Genomic DNA, 11,751 nt, shown 5'->3' with positions numbered 1-11,751 from the left:
GGGGAAAGGGGTGTTGAATTAGAGTGCTACAACTCTCCGTGAGTTGCACGGTCTCCTTTGGTTCACAACCTCTCTTGCCACTAAGAATATCTCTCATGAATCTAGAGTAGTGGGGCATTTGTTTGAGTGCCTCGGTAAAAGATAACAACACATGGAGTTTGCTAATGGTTTCCCAAAATTTGTGAAATTGGTCATCAAGCTTTTTCCCGGCAAATCTTTGAGGGTAGGGGGGGAGTAGGAGCTGGGAGAGGGGGAAGAGTATTCTCCTTCGACTTATCACCACAACTCATGTCGTCGACATGAGACTTCTCTTCCGCATCATCACGGTCCAAGGACTCATTTCCCATAAAACTCTCACCCCTAGAGCTAGAAGCTTCAACATGAGTAGCACTATCATCTAAGGTCTTCCCACTCCTTGTCAAAATGGCATACAATTGCTTAGGAAGTTGACCTTGGGGTGGGAGACTTGTATACACTTGTTTCTCTTTGATAGTGCTAGCTAGTTGAGCAAGTTGGGTCTCAATCATCTTCAAGTGAGTTTTGGATGTTAGGTTATGATTCATATGACAAAACATAAATCATGCGGAAAAACCATAAAGCCAGGAAAGCATATTATTTACACATAATCATTTAGCATAGTTTAGATGCATACACTTTGTTGCGTGCCCTCCCTAGCTGCGCCCGAACCGAACAAGAACAAGTCTTTAGGACTCCAAGTGTCGTCCCTCCGTAGATAGTCCACAGCACGCCCGGATCCTCCTTAAACTTGATCAACTAGAATCGCCCTTAAGGTACTTGGAATTTTCGGCTATTTGTAGGCAATTATGTGACTGAATTTTGCTCTCAAAATCACTTTGAATACTTGAATACTCGATGTAAATTATGAGCCCTTAACTCATATTTATAGACCATGGAATAAGTAACCGAATCCTACTAGGATACGAATTAATTAAATTAGAATCCTAGTTGAATTCTTATTTAATTAATTTATCTTTTAGAATTAGGAATTTAATCAATAAACAAATCCTATACTCTTTAGGTTTCGTATGTGAACACAAACTCTACACGAGCATGACCCGCAAGCGTGCAGGCCATGCCCGCGCACAGCCCACACGGCCGCTCGGCCCACGCGAGCTACAAGCCCACGCGAGCTGGAGCAATGCTCGCAGCCCACTGCTCGCAGCTGCGCGTGCTGCCACGGCCTGTTGGGCCTGGCGTGGCCTTGGCTACTCGTGTGGCGCGCTTGGCTTGCTGGGCGATGGCCCGGCTTCGTGCTGGGCCTTCGTCTGGCCGGCCTCGTCCGATGCTAATTCGTACGATACGCTTTCGATTAAATTCTCGATTCCGGAATTTATTTCCGATACGAACAATATTTAATATTTTCGATTCCGGAATTAATTTCCGTTTCGAACAAATATTTAATATTTCCGTTTCCGGAATTATTTTCCGATTCCGATAATATTTCCGATTCTGACAATATTTCCGTTTCCGATAATATTTTCGATTCCGGCAATATTTCCATTTCCGATAATATTTTCCGATACGTACCATGTTTCCGTTTCCGGCAACATCTACGACTTGGATAATATTTATATTTCCGATACGATCCATATTTCCGTTTCCGGCAATATCATTGTTTCCGGAGTATTCATTTCTTGCCTGTGACGATCTCAGCTCCCATTGAAACCAAGATCCGTCGATTCCGAATATCCATAGATGGAGTATTTAATGCCATTAAATACTTGATCCGTTTACGTACTATTTGTGTGACCCTACGGGTTCAGTCAAGAGTAAGCTGTGGATTAATATAATTAATTCCACTTGAACTGAAGCGGCCTCTAGTCAGGCATTCAGCTCACTTGATCTCACTGAATTATTAACTTGTTAATTAATACTGAACCGCATTTATTAGACTTAATATTTTATGCATACTTGGACCAAGGGCACTATTTCCTTCAGTCTCCCACTTGTCCTTAGGGACAAGTGTGCATTTACCTAATTCCTTTAACACTCAATGCTTGCTCTTGAACATAAGGTAAGAGTTGTCATCCTTATTATGTCCAGAGGTGTTTCTCAGTTTCAGAGTTCAACTGATCAAATAAACAGATAATCATAGCCTATGATTCATCCGAGCACGGCCATGCATTTTACAGTTTCTAGCTCTCCGAGTGGCCTTGTACAACTTTTAAGCATCTCATCCCGATTTATGGGAGGACAATCCCAATCTTGTGATCTTGAGATTAGACTTCGTTTGATAGGTGATTACCTGAGCGTTGCCTTTATAGCCTCCTTTTACGGTGCCACGGTTGGTCAACGTCAAAGTAACCAGTTCTCAAACAAGTAATCTCAAATCACTCAGGTATTGAGGATTTAGTGTCTAATAATTTTAATGAAATTTACTTATGACAGATTTTCATCTCTTACAGTAAAGTTTCATAGGTCTATCCGATACTAGTCTCCCCAAAGTAAGTATCTATGCAAATGATTGCTACATTGCCATGTCCACATAGTTCAAGAAACAGAACTACTAGTCATCTTGCATTCTAGTCGTCTAACGTTTTCTATGCGTCCAATTTTATAGAAAACTCCGAACAGGGACCATTTTCAACTTTTGACATTCAAGTTCACTTGATAGACATTTCTTAGTCACAGGACTGGTCCTGACAGTCTATCTTGAATATATCGTCAAATTGAAGGGACTCATCATTTAATAAACCAAAAATTAAATGGAGAAATGAATTCTATTCATTTATTGTGAATGATTAACCAATAGTGTTTTACAAAGAATTAAACTCTAAAACTTTAAAACATTAAATAAGGACATCAAAGTCATTCTCCAACATGCTTGATTCCCATAGCTGCAGTGTGCGAGTTGTGCTTCGCCTGCGGCAGAGGTTTAGTCAATGGATCTGATATGTTGTCATCAGTTCCAATCTTGCTTATCTCGACTTCTTTTCTTTCAACGAACTCTCGTAGAAGGTGAAATCTACGAAGTACATGCTTGAATCTTTGGTGGTGTCTAGGCTCCTTTGCCTGTGCAATAGCTCCGTTATTATCAAAATACAAGGCTATTGGTCCTTTAATGGAGGGGACTACACCAAGTTCACCTATGAACTTCCTTAGCCATATAGCTTCCTTTCCTGCTTCATGTGCAGCAATGTACTCCGCTTCAGTTGTAGAATCCGCAATGGTGCTTTGCTTAGCACTTTTCCAGCTTACTGCTCCTCCGTTGAGGCAGAAGACAAACCCAGACTGTGATCTGAAATCATCTTTGTCGGTTTGGAAACTTGCGTCCGTATAAGCTTTAACAATTAATTCATCATCTACACCATAGACCAGGAAGTCATCTTTGTGCCTTTTCAGGTACTTCTGAATGTTTTTGGCAGCAGTCCAATGTGCCTCTCCTGGGTCTGACTAGTATCTGCTCGTAGCACTGAGTGCGTACACAACATCCGGGCATGTACAAATCATAGCATACATTATTGAACCAATCAATGATTCATATGGAATCCCATTCATTCGTCTACGCTCATCAAGTGTTTTTGGGCACTGAGTCTTGCTTAGAGTTATTCCATGAGACATGGGTAGGTAGCCTCGCTTGGAGTCTGCCATCTTGAACCTATCATCCTTTTAGATCTATCTCTGTAAATCTTGATGCCCAATATGTACTGTGCTTCTCCTAGATCCTTCATCGAAAAACATTTCCAAGCCTAATCTTGAAAGAGTTCAACATAGGAATGTCATTTCCGATAAGTAATATGTCATCGACATATAATACTAGGAAAGCAATTTTGCTCCCACTGACCTTCTTGTATACACAAGATTCGTCTGCGTTCTTGATGAAACCAAAGTCACTGATTGCTTCATCAAAACGTATATTCCAGCTCCTGGATTCCTGCTTCAATCCGTATATTGATTTCTTTAGCTTGCATACCTTTTTAGCATTCTTTGGATCCTCAAAACCTTCAGGCTGTGTCATAAACACAGTTTCTGTTAAAACGCCGTTTAAGAAAGCGGATTTGACATCCATCAGCCATATTTCGTCATCGTAATATGCAGCGATTGCTAACATTATCCGAATAGACTTTAGCATTGCAACTGGTGAAAAGGTTTCATCGTAATCCACACCGTGGACTTGCCTGTAACCTTTTGCAACCAATCTAGCTTTGAAAACTTCAAGTTTTCCATCCTTGTCCTTTTTCAGTTTGAAAACCCATTTGCTTCCAATGGCTTGGTAGCCATCTGGCAAATCGACCAAATCCCATACTTGGTTTTCTGACATGGAGTCTAATTCAGATTGCATGGCTTCTTGCCATTGTTGGAGCTAGGGCTCGTCATAGGTTGTTTGTAAGTCGCAGGTTCATCACTTTCAAGTAATAGAACGTCATAGCTCTCGTTTGTCAAAATACCTAAGTACCTTTCCGGTTGAGATCTATATCTCTGCGATCTACGCGGGGTTACATCTCTAGATTGACCATGATTCTCACCAGATACTTCTAAAGATCTCTGAGTTTCATCTTGAATGTCATCTTGAGCATTCTCTAGAGTTTGTTGTTCGACTCGAATTTCTTCGAAGTCTACTTTTCTCCCACTTGTCATTTTGGAAATGTGATTCTTTTCCAAAAAGATACCATCTCGAGCAACAAACACCTTGTTCTCAGATGTAATGTAGAAGTAATACCCCTTTGTTTCCTTTGGATAGCCCACAAGGATACATTTATCAGATTTTGGATGAAGTTTGTCTGAAATTAATCGTTTGGCGTATACTTCACATCCCCAAATCTTAAGAAAAGACACTTTTGGAGGCTTTCCAAACCATAACTCATATGGAGTCTTTTCAATAGCTTTGGACGGAGCTCTATTTATAGTGAGTGCAGTTGTTTTTAGTGCATGTCCCCAAAATTCTAGTGAAAGTTCGGCCTGACCCATCATTGACCTAACCATGTCTAGCAAGGTTCTGTTCCTCCGCTTCGACACACCGTTACATTGTGGTGTTCCAGGAGGAGTCAATTCTGATAGAATTCCACATTCTTTCAGATGGTCATCAAATTCATAGCTCAGATATTCACCGCCTCTTTCAGACCGCATTGCCTTAATCTTCTTGCCTAATTGATCCTCTACTTCACTCTGAAATTCCTTGAATTTATCAAAGGATTCAGACTTATGCTTCATTATGCACTTACCATAATCCTCTAAGTCAAATGGTTCTAGAATTCCGTCCTTTTGAAGTCATTCCATGCGTTTCAAGTTAATATGGCCTAATCGACAATGCCACAGATAGGTGAGATCTGAATCATCCTTTTTGGCCTTTTTGGTATTTATGTTATAAACTTGTTTGTCGTGATCTAATAAATAAAGTCTATTGACTAATCTAGCAACATCTCTTTAAAATAAAACGAACAACTATTGTCTTTTATTAAAAAGAAAAATCCCTTAGCATCTAAGCAAGAAACAGAAATGATGTTTTTAGTAAGACTTGGAACATGGAAACACTCTTCCAGTTCCAAAACTAGCCCAGAGGGCAACGACAAATAATAAGTTCCTACAGCTAATGCAGCAATCCTTGCTCCATTTCCCACTCGTAGGTCGACTTCACCCTTGCTTAACTTTCTACTTCTTCTTAGTCCCTGAGAATTGGAACATAAGTGTGAGCCACAACCTGTATCTAATACCCAAGAAGTTGAATTAACAAGTGTACAGTCTATAACGAAAATACCTGAAGATGGAACGACTATTCCGTTCTTCTAATCTTCCTTTAGTTTCAAGCAATCTCTCTTCCAATGCCCCTTCTTCTTGCAGTAGAAGCATTTGGATTCAGAAGTGGGTTGACTGACCTTCCTCTTTTCAGACTTGGCGCCAGTGTGCTTAGTTGGGCTGGCCTTCTTGCCACCTTTCTTAGCATTCCTCTTCTTTCCAGATTTCGTGAACTTGCCCCCACGCACCATAAGCACATCTTGCTTATCACTTTTGAGCGTCTTTTCAGCGGTCTTCAGCATACCGTGAAGCTCAGTGAGCGTTTTGTCCAGACTATTCATACTGTAGTTCATTTTGAACTGATCATACCCGTTATAAAGAGAATGGAGGATGGTGTCTACAGCCATTTCCTGAGAGAATTGCTGATCCAGCCGACTCATATTCTCAATGAGTCCAATCATTTTGAGAACATGTGGACTTACGGGCTCGCCTTTCTTAAGCTTGGTCTCAAGAATTTGCCTATGAGTCTCGAATCTTTCGACCCGAGCCAGATCTTGGAACATGTTCTTTAACTCACTGATGATTGTGAAAGCATCTGAGTTGATGAACGTTTTCTGTAGATCTGCACTCATGGTTGCAAGCATTAGACATTTCACATCCTTGTTGGCATCAATCCAATGATTGAGGGCTGCCTGAGTGACCCCTTCGCCTGCGGCTTCGGGCATCGCCTCTTCCAGGACATACTCCTTTTCTTCCTGCATACGAACTATTTGCAAGTTCCTTTGCCAGTCAAGGAAGTTTTTCCCGCTCAACTTCTCCTTTTCGAGAATTGATCGAATGTTGAATGAATTGTTGTTTGCCATAATTAAAACTACAATTGAAAAAGAATAAACAAATAAATAACCATTGACATTTTCTCTTAATAAACTTAAATTCTAGCATACATGCATAATTCAATGTTCATTCAGCATTTTATTCAAGTTATGTGTTCCGGCCGGAGTGAATAAAATGATTCCAAGATCCTAAAATCCATTGAAGAATTAAGCACATTATGTATTTAGACTCAATTCTAAAATCTTTTAGGTAAGCAAAAGCCTTTTGCTAATAGTCTAGAAACTACTCTTGGTTGATAGGCACGTCTAAGAACTTATTAGGTAAACATATCGATTTTGCCACGACATAAAAGGACTCCTTACTTATATCGTTGAGTTTCACCAAAACTAACATGTACTCACAATTATTTGTGTACCTTACCCCTTTAGTATCGATAAGTAACACCTCGCCATGGCGGAAAACTATTACTAAGATCGATGAAGAAAGGATATCCAAGTAAGTGTTATTTTGGCATGGCACCTTTTAACTCAATTTTTAAGTTTGGAACTTAAGGCTCTTACTATGTTGGTTAGATTTTAAGTGAACTAAAATCCTTAATCATGCAACATAAGCAAGCTTTGATCTCATGCATATTTAAGACATATTTAAAAGCAATAAATAACTTAAAACATGCATAAGATAAATGTGATCTAGTATGGCCCGACTTCATCTTGAAGCTTCAACTTCAAAGTCCGTCTTGAAAATCTCCGTGGGAGGCGCCATTTTCTTCAAATAGGATAAGCTATAATTAAACTAATTACAACTCTTTGATGGTACGCAGACCATATTTGAATTGAAAAACAATTTTGGTACTTTAGACCAATTACATTCAAATTAATGGTACGCAGACCATAGTTTCTATCCTATTTGGGCCATACTAGTCACTTCATAACCTGCAAAACAGTACATATACAATATATACCATTCACCCATTCATTATCATGAATGGCCCACATAGCTGGTTAGTAAAACACGTTATGCATCACATAAATATTTGCAGCATTTAATTAAGGGAACCAATAATCTACCAATTATTCAGTCCTTATTAATTATAATCAAGTTGTTTAACCTTAAGGGATTTGTAGACCTAATCAAGAGTTTATGACTAAATTTGCTCCCACTTAAACCAATAACTTTATATGCTTTACTAATTTTAAACATAAAAATGTATTTCTAGTCTAACCGGAAACATACAAGTTTAATTAAAATTTAAAGCTCATATAAAATTATAATTGAATCCATTTATTTAATTTATTTTCAGTTGAATTAAATAAATTTAAATTAATTCAAGGATTTAATTTTAGTAAAATAATTAGTATAAATTAACATTTATAATAATTATAATATTCAAAATTAAACTCCAAGAAAACAATTTAAATTATCAATTTTAAAGTTAATTAAAAATATTTCCGAACTAAAAATTCAAAATTAAAATTGGTACGTACCAATCGTCGCAAGACGAGGCACTTGGGCTTGCGCCCAAGCCCCATCAAGCCACGAGGCAGCGCGCCCCGCTCGATCGATCGTTGCACAAGGCACACACAGCCACACGCCACAACCAGCCACACGCCACACACACACGGGCCATTGCTGGCCACGCTGCGCGCAGCCTTATGTTGTGTCGCGTGTTGCTGCGCAGGCCAGCGCGCCGAGCGAGGGATCGCTCCCTGCTCGCGCGTTCTGCGTTCTGCGCTGTGGCGCGGCAGCATCGCTGACCACACGCGTCTTGCTCGTCGCTCGTGCCTTGCATCGTCGCCCTCGCCCATCGCATAGCACACACGGCACATAAATTTTAGTGCGAAAAATCGAAAATTTATTAATCAATTCATTTCCGATTAACATGGTTTCAAATCTAGGTCATAAAAATTAAAATTTTAACATAAATTAACAATTTTTATGGTGGATTTTAATCATAGATACCTAATTAAACTATTAATTAATTATGAAAATCAAATTAATTCAAAATTATTCGAATTTCAACAAATTAATCATAATTACAAATTAGGTTGTATAATTAACAAGGCTAGGCATTCAAACTTGTTAAACATATACTGTAGGTCAATCAAAAATTCAAGATTTATGAACAAGAATCGCAAATATTTTATTTAACATCTTAAATTTACAAACTTTTGCGTTCGAAAAACTAAAACCTCCGAAAAGTCATAGTTAGGCTTCGAATTTGGGAATTATGGGTTCGGCCGAAAAATACTAGTTTTGTCAAAAATTTAGAATGCCTTTTACATGCGGAATTGACACAAAAATCACTTGATTTGGATGAGTCACGAAGAAACTGCCGAAAAACTGCGTACATATAATTAAATAAACGCAATTTGCAATTAATTAACAATTACGAAAATTAATCACCCCTTTTAATTCCTTGCAAATTTGTAAAATTTAACCATGTTTATGCAATTTAGATTATGAAAATAATAAGAGGCTCTGAAACCACTGTTAGGTTATGATTCATATGACAAAACATAAATCATGCGGAAAAACCATAAAGCCAGGAAAACATATTATTTACACATAATCATTTAGCATAGTTTAGATGCATACACTTTGTTGCGTGCCCTCCCTAGCTGCGCCCGAACCGAACAAGATCAAGTCTTTAGGACTCCAAGTGTCGTCCCTCCGTAGATAGTCCACAGCACGTCCGGATCCGCCTTAAGCTTGATGAACTAGAATCGCCCTTAAGGTACTTGGAATTTTCGGCTATTTGTAGGCAATTATGTGATTAAATTTTGCTCTCAAAATCACTTTGAATACTTGAATACTCGATGTAAATTATGAGCCCTTAACTCATATTTATAGACCATGGAATAAGTAATCGAATCCTACTAGGATACGAATTAATTAAATTAGAATCCTAGTAGAATTCTTATTTAATTAATTTATCTTTTAGGATTAGGAATTTATTCATTAAACAAACCCTATACTCTTTAGGTTTCGTATGTGAACACAGATTCTACACGAGCATGACCCGCAAGCGTGCAGGCCATGCCCGCGCACAGCCCACACGGCCGCTCGGCCCACGCGAGCTACAAGCCCACGCGAGCTGCAGCAATGCTCGCAGCTGCGCGCGCTGCCACGGCCTGCTGGGCCTGGCCTTTCGCTGGGCCTGGCGTGGCCTTGGCTGCTCGTGTGGCGCGCTTGGCTTGCTGGGAGATGGCCCGGCTTCGTGCTGGGCCTTCGTCTGGCAGGCCTCGTCCGATGCTAATTCGTACGATACGCTTTCGATTAAATTCTCGATTCCGGAATTTATTTCCGATACGAACAATATTTAATATTTTCGATTCCGGAATTAATTTCCGTTTCGAACAAATATTTAATATTTCCGTTTCCGGAATTATTTTCCGATTCGGATAATATTTCCGATTCTGACAATATTTCCGTTTCCGGCAATATTTCCGATTCCGGCAATATTTCCATTTCCGATAATATTTTCCGATACGTACCATGTTTCCGTTTCCGGCAACATCTACGACTTGGATAATATCTATATTTCTGATACGATCCATATTTCCATTTCCGGCAATATCATCGTTTCCGGAGTATTCATTTCTTGCCTGTGACGATCTCAGCTCCCACTGAAACCAAGATCCGTCGATTCCGAATATCCATAGATGGAGTATTTAATCCCATTAAATAGTTGATCCGTTTACGTACTATTTGTGTGACCCTACGGGTTCAATCAAGAGTAAGCTGTGGATTATTATAATTAATTCCACTTGAACTGAAGCGGCCTTTAGTCAGGCATTCAGCTCACTTGATCTCACTGAATTATTAACTTGTTAATTAATACTGAACCGCATTTATTAGACTTAATATTATATGCATACTTGGACCAAGGGCACTATTTCCTTCATTGGATTGCTTGAATCCATCCTCAAACTCGACATTCTTCTTGGCTTGCGCCCCCACAAACGACTCCATGAGAGCCTCAAAATTAGACTTGAGAGGCGGGAGTGGTGGAGGTGCAACGCCATAACCACTAAGGTTTGCTTGATATTGGTTGCCAAAGGTCCTCGGTCCATTGAATTCGGGAGGTGGCAATTGAGATGCACCATAAGGACCTCCCGAGTTCAAAGGATAACCCACACTTGAGGCACCCCTAAATTGCCCATAAGAGTAGTTATAACCCCCTCATCTTGATGGTTGGGATTATAACTCCCTTGGTTGTATTGGCCTTGATTGCCAAAACCTTGAGCTTGACCATAGGGCGCTTGGCTTTGATAGCCTTGTGCTCTATAACCACCTCGATTTTGGCTATCATACCCACTTCCTTGGCCATAGCCTTGGTGGGGACCATACATGGAGAGCCATCTAGGTTGCCTAGCAAAATTAGGATTGTTAGGGTTATCGTTCCTAGACCTCTCATTGATGGAATTAGCATACTCTACATCAAACTCGCCTTCATACGAAGGGCCATAATTCAAAAATGATAAGGGGCATGCATCGGGGGAATGACTATGGTCTTGGCATTTTTCGCAAAAGAATGTGCCCGGAGGCATTGAGCCATAAGAACTAACCTTGCCCTTCCCCTTAGAGAGAAGAGTGGCCGAGGGAGGATGGATTGTAGACGGTGATGGCGGTTGGCTCGGTGTGTTTTCGAGCTTCTCCAAGCGTGAGGTAAGCTTCTCTATCATTCGTGCTTGCTCTATGGCGTACACCTAACCCTTACCATCTTCACTCCTACCTTTCCCATCATAATTCCTTGTGCCTACATGCCAAGATTGGTAGTTTTGAACTACATCCTCAATGATTTCCTCTATTTGATCCTTAGTTTTATTCATAATGGGGCCTCCCGCGCCCGCATCAAGACTTGTCTTCAAACTTGGACTCAGCCCCAAGTAGAATGTTTGGAGCAACAACCATTTAGGAATCCCATGGTGAGGGCATTCCCTTTGGTACACCTTGAAACGATCCCAAGCTTCGAAGAGTGACTCATCTCGCTTTTTCTTAAAGGATTGAATCTTGTGGCGACACTCCGCCGTCTTCCCATGCGAATAGAACTTGTTTAAGAATGCACTTGTCACTTCGGTCCAAGTGCGAAGTGAGTTGGGCTTGACCTCCTTGTCAAGCCAATCCCTTGCTCGCCCAAGTAGAGAGAACCGAAACAATGTCAACCTCACATAATCCGATGTGACACCATTGTGCTTGATTGTGTCACAATAGTGCTCGAGC

General features: G+C 40.1%; 1 pseudogene; it reads left to right on the top strand.

Moving 5' to 3' along the window:
- The first annotated feature begins 11,448 nt into the window (after window positions 1-11,448).
- On the top strand, window positions 11,449-11,549 carry LOC130466570 (uncharacterized; annotated as a pseudogene).
- The last annotated feature ends 202 nt before the right edge of the window (window positions 11,550-11,751 follow it).

The sequence above is a fragment of the Spinacia oleracea genome, chromosome 1 (genome assembly GCF_020520425.1).
Source record: "Spinacia oleracea cultivar Varoflay chromosome 1, BTI_SOV_V1, whole genome shotgun sequence".
Lineage (NCBI taxonomy): Eukaryota > Viridiplantae > Streptophyta > Magnoliopsida > Caryophyllales > Amaranthaceae > Spinacia > Spinacia oleracea.
The sequence above is the reverse complement of the archived record's forward strand: the minus strand, read 5'-3'. Positions and strand labels throughout refer to the sequence as shown.